This window comes from Takifugu flavidus, chromosome 7 (genome assembly GCF_003711565.1).
Source record: "Takifugu flavidus isolate HTHZ2018 chromosome 7, ASM371156v2, whole genome shotgun sequence".
Taxonomy (NCBI): Eukaryota; Metazoa; Chordata; class Actinopteri; order Tetraodontiformes; family Tetraodontidae; genus Takifugu; species Takifugu flavidus.
The window spans coordinates 11,023,681-11,040,632 of NC_079526.1; the positions used below are offsets into that span (position 1 = coordinate 11,023,681).

The window sequence follows — 16,952 nt, forward strand, 5'->3', positions numbered from 1 at the left end:
GACACCCTGAATACCAACACAACAATGCCTCTTCTTCTCTCCCCCCACCGTGTAGACACACACGCACACACCCCTCCTTCTTCCCCACCTCAAATACAAAGTTGCCCATGGTTGCCATGGCTACAGCGGGAGTGCATAAATCCAGTGGGACTCTTCATTTCTTTAAATTATCATCAGGATTATTTCAGGGAGCAAAGGGGTTGGTGACACGACGAGGAGTTGGGGGGGGGGGGGGGGGTGATCCATGGGACAGATGAAGGATTTGGATGAATGGAGGTGTGTGCATGTGTACGGGGGGGTGGGGGGTGGGGGGGGGGCATGGAGAAGACGCATCCCTCTCCCCACCGAAGCAGATGGTGGCCGTGCAGCTCTCGTGCCACCTTCTGAGGACTGTGGCCATAAGGAGGCAGGTCGGTATGAGATTTGAGGCGACAGACTTTGGCACAAGCTACAAAGTGAAGATGTGGGAAGAGAGGAAGAGCGCCGGGTCTCGGCCTGACACGCAGGTAAGCTGCAGTTATGTTCTTGTCCCCATGATTTAATGCCATGTGGTGCATTAAGTGGAGAGCGAGGGAAAGTTGAAGGTTCCTGCACCACATTGTGATATTCCTTTGGGTTTTACGCTGAACTACATCACTGGTTTAGTGTCACTTAGTGATTAAAAACTGGAAGCACAAATGTATTTGCATTATAATTTGCCACAGTTTATGAACTCGTGAACTTTGCTGAACTCCACCGCATTGCGCTGAAAAATAAAATGAGCGTCACATTAATGTGTTAAACAAGAAGAAGAAGTGTCAGATCAAGTGTCTGTTTGGATCCTATTAAACCTTAAACACACAGGCGCGTCTTTCTTCCTCATCAACTGTTTTAATGTCATTGGAGGATTACCGCTGTCATTGTGACAAGATGGATTGTGGGTATTTTACAAAATGAGCTCCTTTCTGACATTCACAGCACACTGCAAGCAAGTATGATCTCAGCATGTTCATGGCATAAACGTTGAAACAGGCTGTGATGATGGAATAATCAAAAGCCTACTCCAGCTGTGGATCAAACCGGCCTAGTCCGTGACCGTCCATACATTTTTAACCACTGCTTAGCCCTCATCAGGGTCAAGTGGGAGCTGGAGCCTATCCCAGTGACCCCAGGAAAGAGGCAGAATTACGCTCTGGGGGCTACTGACAACAAAAGACAAATAAAAGTTGTTTTATAGTGTATAATTATCCAGCTACAAAGTATCATTTTGAAATGACAGACCAGCCTCGGCGAGGACATTGTGTACTGGCCTGAGTGCGGTGTGGTGGTGGTGATGTCGGCGTGGGTGGAAGGACAGTGGGAAAATCATGGTGGGTTGGATTAGGCATGGCGTTACGGGGGGGGGGTAATCTGCCCAAAAACACAGTGGATCTAACACACATGCGCACGCATTAGCCGCCCACATGCATGGTGCACATGTTAACAGCATACTCACCCCCCCCCCCCACACACACACACACAAATTTTAGCGTTTGATTCATGGCCTCTCTCTCTCACACACACACACACACGCGCGCACATACACACACACTTACAAAAATGCATGCCACCACCCCTTCCAATCTGTGGCCTGGAAGAATGGAGCCAGTGTGGAGAGGGGTAGCCAGCAGACAGGGGCCGGGCAGATTTTGTGGTGGCATGTGTGTCAGAATGTGTGTATGTGTGTGTCTATAATGTGCCTATATGTCTGAAATGCCTCTTACATGGTGCATTATGGGTGGACAAGGCGTGTCAACACTGCTACATGCTTGGTAATTAACTGCAAAGCATGCAGTTACGGTTCACTTGGAAAAATGCAGAAGTGCTTTTTTTTCTTTAGCCAGTGGCTGAGGGAGATGCTAAGTAGCTAATGTTAGCTACCTTTGTAGACGCAGACAAATGCAGTTCCTAGACTGAAAGGGAAAACTAAAACTGAACTGACTGTTTGGAATTAAATGTTGTGAGCTGTCTCGTGAAATTAAATCATAAATTTTTTTGTCTTTTGTAAAATGAACTGCATCAACAGCAAATCATAAACACAATGTTAACAGGCTATAGGTTCAAAAAGACCCTTAAATAGAGTCAGAGACCTTCTGGGAACCATATGATGAGTACCTACCAGTTTTGTGGTTACAGATAAAAGCAGAAAGGATGAGAAAGACGATCTTAGGGACCAGTTTTGGCATAAATTCTTTAAATTGAGGATGTTTCCACACTAAATTTAGAAGAGCACACAGGAAGATCAAAGCATTGCAGAGAGACCAAACTAAATAAAAGCCCATCAAATGTAGGAAATGTATCTTCTACTCATACATAATGTACAACGGCTACTTGGGACATCACTGTTAAGTTCAAGAAAGGAAAATTTACATTTCTTTACATTAAACATCATAACAAAGTGTCATAGTTAACTATGCCTTTAATACCGTCCCCCCCCTCCGCTTCAATTTCAGAGGTACTTTAAAGCCAGCCTCTTAACCTGTCACAGTCACACTTTTACTCAAACATTTAACTGTGATTAAGATTATGAAACTAAAGCTGACTCTACTATGTCAGTGTTTCTTTTAACTTTTAAGCCATTTAGCTGACACACTAATCCGAAGCTGCTTACACTTACTGAGCAGGTGAAACATCGCTGCTTTTTACTGGAGAACACTTCGGAGGGCCCAGTCTCACAGAACAAATCTACTTGGGTTCCTTCCCCTGTTAAAGTCGGTGAATTTCTGGGGTCTGCACACCAAATTTAGGTTTAGCTCTTTCATGCAGTGGCATAAATTTCTACTCATTCTAAGATTATGCAAATGAAAGCGACAGAAGTCCACTTATACTATACGTGCGTTACATCAGTGATACATATGGCTTATGTTTTGGTTTCTTTTATTAGAAGCCACTATTGTGCAGGTGTTCTGGAAACAGCTGTGCTGTGTAACGTCTGAGTGGGACTGGATAAAAAAAAACAGACTATTGTTTCCGTGGCTGTGTGGGAAAGTTCTGGGTCAAACAACGAACCCCGTTTTTCCATCCTGTCCCAACCACTTGGAGAATGATGCGGTGTCTTTTTTCCAAATTACCTGTGCCATCCACTCCCCCGCCGCGCCGTTCCGTCTGAGCTTGCACATGTGTCTTTTGTCGTGATTAAATGATCTTCAGGAGAACAAACATAAAGGCTCAGGTGCCTGGCTGAATATGTTTCACTACTTTAGACACACACCTTTTAAGGAGGCTGATGTCAGATGAATTCGCAGCACCGCTTACAATCATTCTGCCATTATGTCTGATTGTTTCACTAACTGCTTTTTTCCCCTTCCTTTTCAGTCATTTTCTTCTCACAGAAGCAGATGTGAATGGGTGTGTGTGTGTGCGTGTGTGTGAGAGAGAGAGAGGGAGAGAGAGAGAGGGAGAAGAAGAGAGAGAAATACGGAACTTAGCCAAGTCACCCTCTCTTTTAGGAACCCAGAGGGCCTGGCTGATTCCAGGCTCCAACATGGCCACCATAAATCAATGGGAGAAGGAGCTAAGTTAATTGCACGGCATTTATGAAGGAGGAAAGCCTTGAATTACGCCAAAAGCTTTACATCTCCCCTGTGGATATGGAGTGATGAAAGGAGTGGAACAAGGAAACGGGGAGGAGGGGACAGCACATGTGGGCCGTGAACAAAGTTCACTTGCAACGATTTCGTTACACTGATCAGTAAACTAGATTGTAGACAGATATGGATCTGTTGCCTTGGGAACAATTATTAAAAGTTTATAGAAGTCAGGGTGACATTGGTTAAGATTGAAAACTTTCCATTAATGAGTGAAACCTAAAGGCAACATCAAAACTACACAAACTCACTTATTTGTAATAACAATGTAACTCATCAAGCGTTCCAGCACCTTCATGGATTTGCCTCATCTCTCAGTCAGGGTCATGATGGTCTCTCAGAATTTCCCAGTAGTTACTTGCTAGATACGATCCATGATTACACATGACTTTAGCTATAAGAAAACAGCACATTTACGAACGTGTTTAAAATGTCTAAGGAAATGAGATTTATTTTAATAAATGTGTGTATTATGTTTATTGCTTTGCACATTTGTCGTCCTTGAAGTTTTGTATGATTTTTGTTTTTAGGGTGGCTGGAAAGATGCTTTTTTAGAGTTCCCATGCTTCATGAACATCTGTTTTATCCACCGAGAGACAGATAAGCACTTGAAGCCACTTCTCCCCTTTCCTCCACATTTAGAGGTGCCAGCTAGCGTGGCGCTTGCAAGCTTCTTTCCTGTCTTACGATGTTATCAGCTTTTTGACTGCCTTTTTGGCAGCTGCGTGCCATGTACAACGCCTTCCATTCTGTCTGTCTGTCTGTCTGTCTCTCTCTCATACGCACACGCAGAGGCGGAAGTGGTGAAAAACCGTTAAAGTGGTGGTTTTAAAGGTAGGCCTATGTGGCCGATGATGGGAAACAGTCGTTACAGTAGAGTTGAAAAATGCAAAGCCGCGACACATGTTGACCCTGAAATGGAAAATTAAGAAGGACATCGATAAAGGCAATCAAGCAGGATGGGTTATTTATTCATTTATTAATTTTCTTTAGAAATTTTGATCTATTTTTATCTGTGAATTCGAACCAAGTGGAACCTTCTACGATTTGGAAAAGTTTGAAATTTCCTGACACAGTTGAATTATTTAGCTTAAGCTATGATCATCACAAAAAGTACACATTTTGCTTTTGGCTTCACTTGAATTACACCCAATGAATACAGTAGCTTACTGTATATTTTTATTTATAATCACAGACTGTGAGCCTTGCTGAAGCCAGCCAGCAGGCCAGCTAATGCTAACCCTGGAGATCAAAAAAGATGAGCGTTTCATTTGAGCACCGCAGCGACTTGTGTTAGCAATCGTGCGCTATAAAAAGGCGATGGCCTCGTTATGAACTCTTGGCTACTTTGCCTACAGAAAGTTCACAAGCAATAGAAAATCTGATAGCAATATGAATCCATTTTCTATGCAATGGATTCTATTCTGTTTAATGACTGATTTACGGTAACAGGGTCTAATATCATTGTCGAGCGGAGCGGTCGCTTTCTCGTCACTTTGGTTTCCTCTTTGTGTAAGAAAGCTCTTCAAACGCTGCTCTTCTACGTGCTGTGACCTCAATAGAGAAAACTGCAATCCTACCTCTTCTGCTAAGCACTCGGCGTTCTCAGGTGCTTGAATCCCTTTAGTTTTACTCCAGAGGGGATTTAGACGGCATGAATATGGATGTGATGATGATGAACTCGATGATGAAGGTAGTTTGGTCTTCCTTCAGATAAGCGCTAATCGCATTTGGGGACCGTGGCAGCAGAGCTATAGGTGTAAACTTCGCCAACGGCATAATGCGGATGGGGGTTGGAAGCATGAGTGAATGTGCTTTGTGCACACGTGTGTGCACGCACATATGTGTGTGTGTGTGTGCGCGTGTGTGTGTGAAGTAATCACTCCACAAGCCATGAAAAACTTGCCCAAAAAGGAAGAAGTGGGTGAGGTGGAGGATGTTATCTGAACACACGTAATCCCAAACTAGGGATTGATCTCTGGACTCCTCCCCCTCCGGCTCCTTTCTTCCTTTCTCCGCTGCCTTCCTCCTTCCTCCTCCTCCAATCATCTCACATCTTTTTACTCCATTCAATGCTTCTTAGTGCTGACAAGGCAGCGGGATGAGGAGCTATAATTAGCGCGCACATCCGCGCTCAATTCAGATTTCTCATTTAATCTCGCCACAGATTTCTAATGAAGAAATCGGATTGGCCTCTCAATTCCCATCAAAAGATGAGAGAGGTCACATCTTACCAGCCTAGCAACACCCTAGCAACAGTGTAGAGTCCTGACATATTAATTTCCTTGTCATTTAACTTTAGCTTTAGTGAGTTCAAATTCTGTTTAATGGACGTAAGCAGCAGGGCAGCGATTCACTATATCATATATTCACTGTTTCCCATATGGCCAATTTCAAAATACATCTAGAATCTACAGAATTTTTACTGTAAAGGAAACACTTAAGAGGTGGGCAAGTGTAGTGTCTTTCACAGCCATATATAATCCACAAGAATTGCACAAAAGCTTAAAATATATGAGTTTTGGGATTTAGTTGCGTTTACTGAGCCTGAGTGCACGTCTGGGCCTTTACCAAGGCGCCTTCTGGCCTCTGACCCGGTCTCCCCTCACTGACTGGTGCCATCTTGTGCATCATTTGCAGAGTCTGTAGGGTGAGCAGAGCTAATTGTGAGTACAGGTGTTGAAGTTTCCCCTCTGTGACCCGCAGTCACGTTGTCTATTTTCATATACGGTCCAATCACTGACTTGAAAGATGCTCATGCTGCGGAGAAGCATATTGATATTTGAGTCAATAGACTATTGTTAATGGAACATGTGCAAGTCTAATTGCAGGAGCAGACACAGCTTTTGCAAAAGAACACGGCAGAGCGTGTCAGTGGTGAGGAAAAGCACAGACCCCCCCCAACATGTGGCTCCTCTCTCGTTTAACATCAAAGACTAATGACACCCAGAGGTCATCTGGTTTAGGTGCATGCATCAGTCACAAACACACGGAACATTAATTTCTTTTAATTTTGTACTGTGTTCAGCAGCTGAATGTCTCAATAGGGTTCAGCTTCATATTTTATATCTGATTCACACCAAATTTCTTCTACATTTCTTTCCCTTCTTTGGAACAGTGGCCAAGAAACACAAACACAAACATTTAGAAGGAAAACAGGTTTTTTAAGGTGACCTCTGTGTCAGCAAAAACACAAAGTCAATGCACATCAAATATTTAGCTAGTTACTTGTTTAGGATGGACCAAGATCATCCATACACCAGCTCACCACAACTGGGTTACCTGTGACGTCTGTGAGAATCCTCGGGCAGCAACAGACCAAGCTTTGTTATTTGAGACGCTGCAAGTAACAAGAAGTAAAAATGTCAATGGAACTGAATACACAAATTCATAGAAATGTTCTATTAAATAGATGACTTTTTCATTTTTTAGCACCGAGGCAGGTGCTTCATCTCAGCCAACATTTTAGCATGTTACGTGCGGATAGAGGGCCTGTTTTATTCAGCAGAGAGCTGACTCCTCTCTGAGGCAGGGGTTGTGTCACATGGACGCACTGAAGCTTGCCTGACGCGTATAAAAAAATCACTCCACTCACCTCAGGGTGTGTGGTGCATCCAGGCTGTATGGCCTACATGCTCGTTCAAGCAGAAGCCGATGTAGCCTCCGCCTGCGTGGGGCTGCATCGCAAAATTTGCCATTTATCTCAGATGGGTTTTTATAACGTGCTGGAAGAAAATGTAATGTTTTCCGTCTGAGGGTCGCGCGGTGGCGATTACAACAGATACTTATACACTGGGCGCCCAGGAGTTGACCACTTTGAATGGAAATGTTTCCTCCAACAATGCCTGCTATTCTCAGCAGATAAACATCTAAGTCTATATCTGGAAAGTGTATGCTTTAGCTTTGAATACGGAAGGTTAAGCAGAAGCGACAAAGTGAAGAAGGGCAATATCAAGGGAGGGGGAGGCACAAGGCATCAATTATTTCTCAGAGAACTGAGTCACTGGTTAAAGGAAAACAAATATTTCTCTATTATTAATCAGACTGACCTGCATTTTTCTATTTTTTTTTAGACTGATTAGCTGCACAGTAGAAGAACTTAGATATTTTGACCAATGTCCATTTAATCTTTGTTCAACTTCTCTGCTCTTTCCTGAATTTTAACTCCTGATAGTTGACATCAACTGCTCGGAGAAGGACATCATATTCCTATCAATGCTCAATTTGTTCCATAAACACGTAATCCTATCCTGTCCGATCTCTGCAATCCTCTAAGTAGGTCATACCATCCACTCAGAATGATTTACAAATGCAAATTGGCCAAAGTGTGATGAAAGTATGACTGCATGACAACTTAATTGGAGAGGATGGAGTTCTTTAATCACAATGTCACATGCTTATCTTCCATCCTCTGGTCCAATTTGCTTGAGCAACACCACCATAAACCCTGCTCAAACGCAGCCACGTCACTCTTCAGGACATCACAGCAACTTCTTAAATCCCAACAGACGCATCGGGATTGCTTCAATATTGTCTCACGTATCGAGTTTGTCGTTCGGAGAGCAGAACAATTTGAACAATTGTTATGTGAACCATACAGTCTGTCGGGGTGTTCACTGTTTGTTACTGTTTCAGGCGGCGTGATACAAAAACTCACGGAGGCAGGGGCCACCTTTCGACATGAGCGGTGCCATCCTGAATCTCCGTCACCGTCTGATTGACAGCGACGACATTTAATGGTTTGAAGGCATTCGTTCTGAGAGCTTTGTCTCAAGCTTGACCTGTCATGGTGTCCTTACACGGGGAGGGGGGATGAGGAGGGGGTGAAGTTTTGCCAACGTGTTCCGTGATGTTTCAAGCCATCTGTGAGTCTTGACTTTAAACATTTGTTCGTGCCAGTGTTGAGAATGCCCATCGGCCACGAACGGCACAAAAGAAGTTGGCACCGATTATCGATGTGGTCAGTGGTTCTGGTGCGAGATGACCTTTAGTAATGCACCGTCACATTGTTGCGTCGTCTTTTAGATAAATACGCCCCGTTCATATCATGTCAACTGCTACCATGTCAAGTGACGTGTGAATAACTGGTCTTGATGCCTCAGGTGTGTTGATTAAATTTGGTAGGTATATATTATCACTAACGCACATTTCCAAATGTCTCTACCTCTAACAGATAGATAGATAGATAGATAGATAGATAGATAGATAGATAGATAGATAGATAGATAGATAGATAGATAGATAGATAGATAGATAGATAGATAGATAGATAGATAGATAGATAGATCTTAACCTCCTAAAAGCACCTTTTCCTCTTCCCATCTTGAAGCTTGTTATCACGGCCGTACAGTAGGACGCCGCTGTAATGTACTACTTATGAAATGACACACACAGACAAAAGCTTTTGAGTGCGGCTGTGCTGGAAAACGCTGAAGGAGACAAAAGCCTCTGGAGTGTCGGCAAGGGTCGAGATGGTCAAAATTTCCAGGAAATTTACTTACCTGGGTATAAAGAATTCCTGGCAGACTGTGTGGTTACCAGGCTAATGAGGTATGGGGGAGCAACGTTGCTGTCGGGCCCACGGCCACTGTTGTGGTCTTTTTCTTTCATAGACTTGGCCATTTTGAGTTATCGTCTCCAAGTCCCTCTGAAATTTCTTACGCTGCAAATACGCCCAAGGAGCCGTTTCTCGTAGCTTCGGCTAGAGTGTTCCACCAATCAGGGTTCTTCAGCACACAGCCTTGGCCTTTTAAGAATTCCGGGGAATCTGAAAAGTCCCTTACTTGGCCCTAGTCCCTTACTTGGCCCTTTTTTAAGGGAAAGTCTGGTGTCAGAGAAAAGGTTTTTCAAAAACCAGGCAAATGATAAATGTACCTGCAGAAAAGAGGTTTTAGAGTTAAAATATTCCAAAAGACTAACTCCAGCTATTCACTTATTGTGTGAGTGTCTAATTTCTCTCTAGAAATAACTGTAGACACATTCTTGTATGCCTGTGTTTCTAACCAACAGATGTCTGAGCATATCTCCTTCACTGGGAGCCAGACATTTCACTTTCTTTTTCTTTATCTTCTTTAACTTGCCAAAATTAGTCTGTATCGCGTCCTTCAATTTTACCACTTTACCATCAATGGAAGCACAAAGCGATTAATGTCGGGCAGACATCGGCCGTCAGGACGTTCTTCCAAACAAACGCAGATCCGGATAAAAGCAGCATTCATCAGCAACGGCTGAAAATTCTTATCTAATAGAATCATCTGTTGATGATCAAGCCTTTCTACTCAGCTTAGGCCTTTTTTTAGTACTTTGCATGTTATAGAAGAGTAGAGTAACAACTGGCCATCTTCAGTTGAAGTTCTGACAGTTGCGTTGCCCCATTTTATTAACAGTCTGACCTGCTGGCTTCGCAGCTGTGATTCATACCCGAGGCTTCCCGATTACAGATTCATTTGAGAGCTTTGCGGTGCGTCAGACCTCCTGTACACGGATCACAGGATAATTGGGTAGAGCCAATTATTTTGATGCATCACACGTGATGAGGAAGATGTTGATTCCAGCTCTGCTGACACTACAAACCAAATCAATATCTGCACAACTGTGGTCATTATGAGCACGCCCTGAAAGCTGATAAAACAAGGTTAAAAGGGCCGAGAAGGAAGTCTCTGTGAAGTGAACTATCGGATCATTATACCGCACCACAAAAGGACGATGCCTGTTGTTCAGTGTTAAAAGTATGGTCTCTTAAATATCTTCTACACGTGTAAACCATCTGAAAATGGTCACAGTCAAATGCAAACCATTTGCTATCGGAGAACACAGGTATAATTTAGACCTTGAATAATTTCTTTGCTTTTTTTTGCTCAGATGGTGCTGCAAGGTCATTGCCAGGTCTCTAAAAACTGCCTCTGCCACCGAGACACCTTCACAGAAAGGACACTGCCAGGAGCACCTTGCAAAAAAAAAAAAAAAAGTCTACCTAGGAGTGCTAACGAATCCCATAACACCTCCTGAGCACCAGCGCTACCCTGTTTTTTTTTTGTTTTTTTTACAGTCTAAAAGACCGAACTGACCGGGTGCAAACTTCAGTGTGCCAGTTTTTATCCACCAATGCTGAATAAACAGCAAAAGTCATTTCCTCTGAGCTTCAACACAAGCTTCTGCAAAAAATGCAAATTCTGAGCTCAGAACGAACTGTCGCTGTGCTGCTGACTAAAGTGCCTTTGTTTTAAAGCTTGGAGTCAAAACTGCAGCGTTGTAGCATTTTGTTTTGTTCCCCAGAAAAAAAACCAACAACTAATGTGTGCATTTGTTAAGCGCATTTATACGGCTGTTATTAACACACTAAACAGCCATCGAATATTTCAATCGTCATTCTTCAACTGCACAGTAATACTCACGTCTTTTTCATTCTTTACTTACAGCAATTCCTCCCACCAACTGCACAACTTCCCCAGATGTCACAGTCATTGTCTGTTGACTGATGCTATCTGCAAACTTGTGCTCCCATCTTGAAGAAGAATCATGCCACATCTCCTCTGTATGTCTTGCAAGTCACACCGTTGACGCTGATTCATCAAAACACATAGACCCTAAAACTGACAGTTCTGTACCTCTAGGGTCACTACTTCATCAATTGGGTCACGTTAGCATTGCTAAGCTTTATTATTTGACAATTTGGGAGTGAGCATGGGTTCACAGTTTATATGACAAAATGCTGGATGATCCATAGAACATTTTGATTCTATATAATAAAATACAGTTATACAGTATATTTTGCAGAAAGAAGGTTTTAGAAAATACGCTACAGTTGGATTTCTCTCTCTCTGGTTCCTGGTCAGGTATCTGAGGATTCTCGGGGTCCTGCAGGAGACTTAATGGAGTGTGTCTTTTCCATGCTTTGGGAGTCGAGTTCCTGCTGTTAATGCAGTGAGAGAGGCGTAGCGGAGTGGCCGGGCGAGCAAAGACGGCCGCTGCCTCACACCAGGTGACTGACTGAGCGCACTCCATCCTGTGCAATAATCACATAACGCTGGGGAGCGAGCAGCGGCATAGGTAATGCCATTTTGTGCTCAGTATCATATTTCAGATAGAAGAAGTGGCCTATATTCTTTCTCCGTGCCTGCTGAAGTATCGCAGTACTCAATCTCGAGCCAAATTTCATTGAATGTTGAAGCGTGGCACCGGCTTGCCTTCAGTCGCTATATAGGTGGAAGAAGTTCGAAGAGCAACATATAAAATGATGTATTTTCTCATCTTTTCAAAGCTCGTAATGGAACGTTATATCCAGGGGTTGTTATGAACTGATGCCAGCAAATATAACACTATGCATGGGGGTCGTCCACAGTGAGAAAGCAGCAAGGTTTCTTGGCCCGGGTCCATGCCTTGTTATAACTTTATAGAAACATCAAATGAAATTCTTTGCAAGCTGGGTTAAGATCTGGCCACAAAAAATGTATGGAATTTATTTGCAGCTCAAACCCAAGCTGTGGGGCGCTCCGTCTTTCCAGATGTTCAGCTGCAAGTCAGTTCCCATATTTTCTTTTTTTTTCTTTTTTCAACTGACTTGACAGTCCCAGACGGTGGAAGCAAGTAAAGAAAAAGAACAAATTGCCCACACATAGACTCTATCAGAGCACTGAGGCGAGATAGAGCTCAGTGCCTCTGGGATGATCACTGTCACAGTTCGATAGAGGTATCTGCTCCACAGCCTAATTCCCAGATAATCCCTTGGGCCGGCCTTTCAAAGCTAAATGTTAATTTGATATTGTTGATTTTAAAAGGCTAGGCAGAGTTGATAGAACAATGGCTGTTAACTAACAGCTTTTTAAAAACAACATAAAATAAACAGTAGATTTTTGTTCACGCCTGCACAGAATTTGGAAGTCTACAAGGCTCTGGGGGTAAGGGTCTGGGGATCCATTTGGATGTGGGCCCACAGTACCTCTGTGTCTTGGTGGCAGGGGGAGCTTGCCCTCTGGCTACGTATGGAACCGCTCCTGCCGCCCCCCCTTTGAGATGCTCCCTGTCGTTACTCCCTATTGGTGTGGGTAGGGGAGCGTGCTAGTGACTCAGGCAGACAGTTGTAATTAAGGCCAGCTTCTCAACCGGATGAGCAGCAGGAGATAATATGGATGTGTGCAAACTCCCCTCACCCCCCAAATCCACCTCAACCACCCTACCTCCACTCACATACTTGCACACACAGGCACACACAAAAGTACGGGCAGCTTAATGTATGTGACTGTGTGAGATGAAAGCGTCAGAAATCTCTGTAATGAATTGAACAAGTAGGACACTATTCATTAGAGATTCATTTGTGTACACAGGCATCGGCACGCCATTATATTCATCCTCAAAAATTCCCCGATTCTGTCAGCAGAATCACAAAGATGTTTTCGTGCGTTCTGTTCGCCGGTTAGTCAGGATGGGTGCGTTCCCTAACGGGACCATAAACACTTGCTTTGGTTGCTCTCTGCTCAGAGAGATGACAGAAAACTGCATAAAATTTTAAATGCCGCCATCGAAGATGGAGAAGTATGTCATTTCCACTGTTCCAGGGATCTGAGGGAGGAAAGAAATACGCATCTGGATTATACATTTGTTGGGCTTAGCATCAGCGGGAAACTCCAAGTTTATTTGTGCAATATTCCAAGCTCAGCATTAACCCCGATGGGTTCCGGTATTAACGTATTGATCTCCTCGACTGCACCAATTTAGTAGGACAAAGTGAGGATTTATGCCAATTAAACAAGATCACATAAATGCCTTCTTCTATTCTCCCTGCAGGCTCCTGGTACGTTTTAGGTTAGATTTTGACATTTGTATTGATTAATTTAAAGGCCATTAACAGGAGAGCTCTGCTGGTTGTGGTGATTGTGACTCTGGAACACCTGATCTGATTTGGGAGCTGTAAAAAAATGACCTGTGACTTTTTAAATCACAGCTCAGAACTATTTAAAATTGCTTTCAACCACTTATAGTGTTCGATGATCAATGTCTGCTTTTATTTCTAAGTCGTGTTCGGAATTGTGATCAGTCATCTTTACTTTTGTTTCTAGAATATGTTACTAGTCAAGAGCTTCTAACTGTGTTAGCTTCTAACACATAATTTGCTATGGAAACGCCTTCTAGGCCCTAGATCTTAACATTAATTCAGGTTTAGACCTCCGGACATTTTGTTTTGCATTTCTGACGTGATCACTAGCTGTGGCCAGTTAGTAATAAAAAAAAGAAAAATGGCAGAAATAAGTGCTGGGGGGCTGAGCCCAGGCTGCTGCATTCAAACACGGGAACAAAAGTAGAGGAACCTCCTCCACATAAGGAAGAGCTGTCTGAGGCGGCTCAGGCCCTTGTTCAGGGTACCTCCACAATGCATCCCTCGGGAGGTGTTTCAGACATGTCCAACAGGGAGAAGACCCAAGGGCAGACACAGGACATGCTGGAGAGATTACATCTTTGGCTCAGGAACGGTGCTGTGTCCTCCCAGAGGACCTGTTGGAAGTGGCTCTGGGTTTCCCTGCAATAACTGCTGCCCCTGGGACCCGGACCTCGGACAAACAGTGGCAAAGGAGGAGCAAGTACCATCAATCAGCAGCTTTAGATGGCAATTTTGGAGTTGAACTCATCAAACCGCCGCACCTTTTCTATTTAAGTCAGACAGTGCTGACACATTACATTGTTACAACTCAGAACATGTTGCTGTTAGGCTACAGTAAACAAGAAAAACTGCAAACTGCGAGTTAAATAATCAAAACTGTTGCACATACATGGCAGCAGGGCTGTATCTAAACTAAATTTGGGTTCTGTATGTTATTTAAATCGACCTTCCATCATCCAAGTGCTAAATTTTGGCCCACTCCAGTGCTGAGATTGCGTCATTGCTTGGCTCCCTGAGTCTTCATTGAATAGACACTTCCTGTCCTTAAGAGCCATGATTAACCAGCCCTTTACGCACCCAAGCACTCAACACTTTTGTCACCAGTACACCTCACTTCCCCCCTCAACAGGAGCTCTGGGGCCCAGTCAAAAACACGAGTACAATCAATGTAAGCCACAATTGTTTGCAACACCAGTCCTTTTGTCATTTTCTCCCTTTTTTTGGTAGTAGACTGAGGACCCCATTGCAATAAAGCTCTCAACAAGTTTAGAGCCCCACGCCGTCTCTCTGGCTCGGGGCGTTGCCTCCAATTACAGTGCTATTGAGACCCCTCTCCTGTAATTACACACAAGGCTTTTTTTTCCCAGCGTGCTCTGAAAAGTCCCTCCGTTTGCATATGAATCGCATGAAATAGTGAAAATCAGCTTTTGTTTAGCTATAAGAGCTGAATCGGCTGTGTTCTTTTTAAATATTAGGTAGATTTCAACTGAGAAGATGTTCTTATTATGTCCAATTTAATGACAGGTGCAAAGGAGAGCGTTAAGGGGTCAAAACCAAATACAGAACAAGAAAAATGGGTGAGTATAAAACATTACCGGATTTTGTAGATACCCACAATCATACAGGTCTCATTTGAGGACAAACTAACTGCTTGTATTATTGGAGGTAATACAAGGAGGTTTTGTTTTCGATTAATAAAGGAAATTTTAGTGAATGATTTGCCCAAATCCTTTTTAATGTTTTTTTTTTATTTTTAATAAAATGTTCAGATGCTGAAGTTACCTTTAAAATGTTCTCTTGCTATGTATAAATAATTCAAAGGGTATAAAAAAAAGGATTCAATTTCATTCAGCTATTTCATTAAAAATGTTGGGGTTTTTTTTTAAAATCTTTTGGCCTTTACAAGTCTGATCTTGTCACGATTTTTAGGAGAAAAGTACAAGACTGGGTGAATTCTTCTTGTTCTTCTTGTCAGGTTTCTTCTACCTGGATTGATTCTTTCATTACTTATCGCTGCAATATTCTCTGTCACGGTGATTTGTTTGGACTGTTATCAGGGCATTTCAGATTCTCTCCGGGGAGGTTTTGTGACAGGAAACCGTTTGATGACTTTTGTTTGTGCTCCACCGCGGCGGTTCATGCGATGCCTTCATGTTCATGGAGAACAGAGGGAAAACGCCTGTCATCCCACGTCTACGCAGCCGCGAACATCACCGTGAATTCGGCGACGTCTCGCACGTTGTGTGACGCTGAAGGATTGCTAATGGTGCCGAAGCTCCCTTTGTGTCTATGCAGAAACATATAGTGAACAGGTGATGCTGTCGGACATCAAGCGCTGGAAGAGACGAGGTCAGCGGCGGAAAAAAGACACAGATGGTGCGAAGACGCCATCTTTATCCTTCCTGTATGTTCAGCAACAGGGTTGCGACATGATATGCGCGAGACGTGAAAGATGTGAAAAGACATGAAGACTAAATGTGGCTCAGATCTCCTCGATTTGTGTTCTTTATTTAATACTGTGTTGTTTTATAGAAGCCTTTTCTCTCACCCATTTGCTCTCTCACACACACTTGCATGCACACACACACACAATGGGAAGAAAGAAAGCATAAAAGGGGTTTGTACAAGGATAAAGAAGAAAAGACAAGAGTGTTGGGAGGTGGTCGGCAGGGTGCAAGCATGGATGTGCGAGTGTGTGTGTGTGTGTGTGTGTGTGTGTGTGTGTGGTGTGTGTGTGTGTGTGTGTGTGTTAGGGGACGAGGATTCTCCTCCTTCACACTTCCTTTGTCTTGGACTAATTCCACAATCTTGTCCCCAAGAAAAGGGTCCCACAGACAGTATTTTAAAAGGGCCCCTCAAGCGTGACCTCTCATTATGTACAGACACTCCCCTTACAAATGAAAGGGCCCCTCGGGGCATCAAGCACTAGCAACAGAAATAAAGAATCACACCAAGCACATTTGCATTTGATTTGATTATCCTTCATGGTTGATACATGGTCCTCGCCGCTTCTGTTGGGAGACCGTTTAGAGAAGCCTTCAACTTGACAACCTGTGCTTCACATATTATTCTGAAAGAAACAGAATTCCTTGAGTATTACCATAGCCTGGAACAATGCGTAGTGGCTTCCATTGGTAACGTTAAGTATCGCTTTTACCATTATGAAAAGGTGATACTGTAATTCCCCTCCAAACAGGACTGCCTTCATCCAAAATTTGTCCATTTAGTTTGGAAATTTGATTCCCAGCTTAGTTTTCATAATTCTAGGACATTGTTTCCATGATAGTGGTGGGCTGCTGGAGCCTATGTCTGCATTCAATGGAAGGAGCACACCCTGGAGAGTTCTCCAGTCTGTTAATGGACAAAATACAAACACACACGCACGTACACACACACACACACACACACACGCACACACACACACACATGCACACACACACACACAAACACACAGATCATTGTATTTTTCTCTT

The 16,952-nt window shown here is 43.3% G+C and overlaps 1 long non-coding RNA gene across 1 annotated transcript; it reads left to right on the forward strand.

Moving 5' to 3' along the window:
- Window positions 1-334: 334 nt before the first annotated feature.
- On the forward strand, window positions 335-15,973 carry LOC130529256 (uncharacterized). The gene is made up of 3 exons (XR_008951526.1): window positions 335-506; window positions 11,024-11,139; window positions 11,441-15,973. It is a non-coding gene; the product is annotated as an uncharacterized LOC130529256 (long non-coding RNA).
- Window positions 15,974-16,952: the final 979 nt, after the last annotated feature.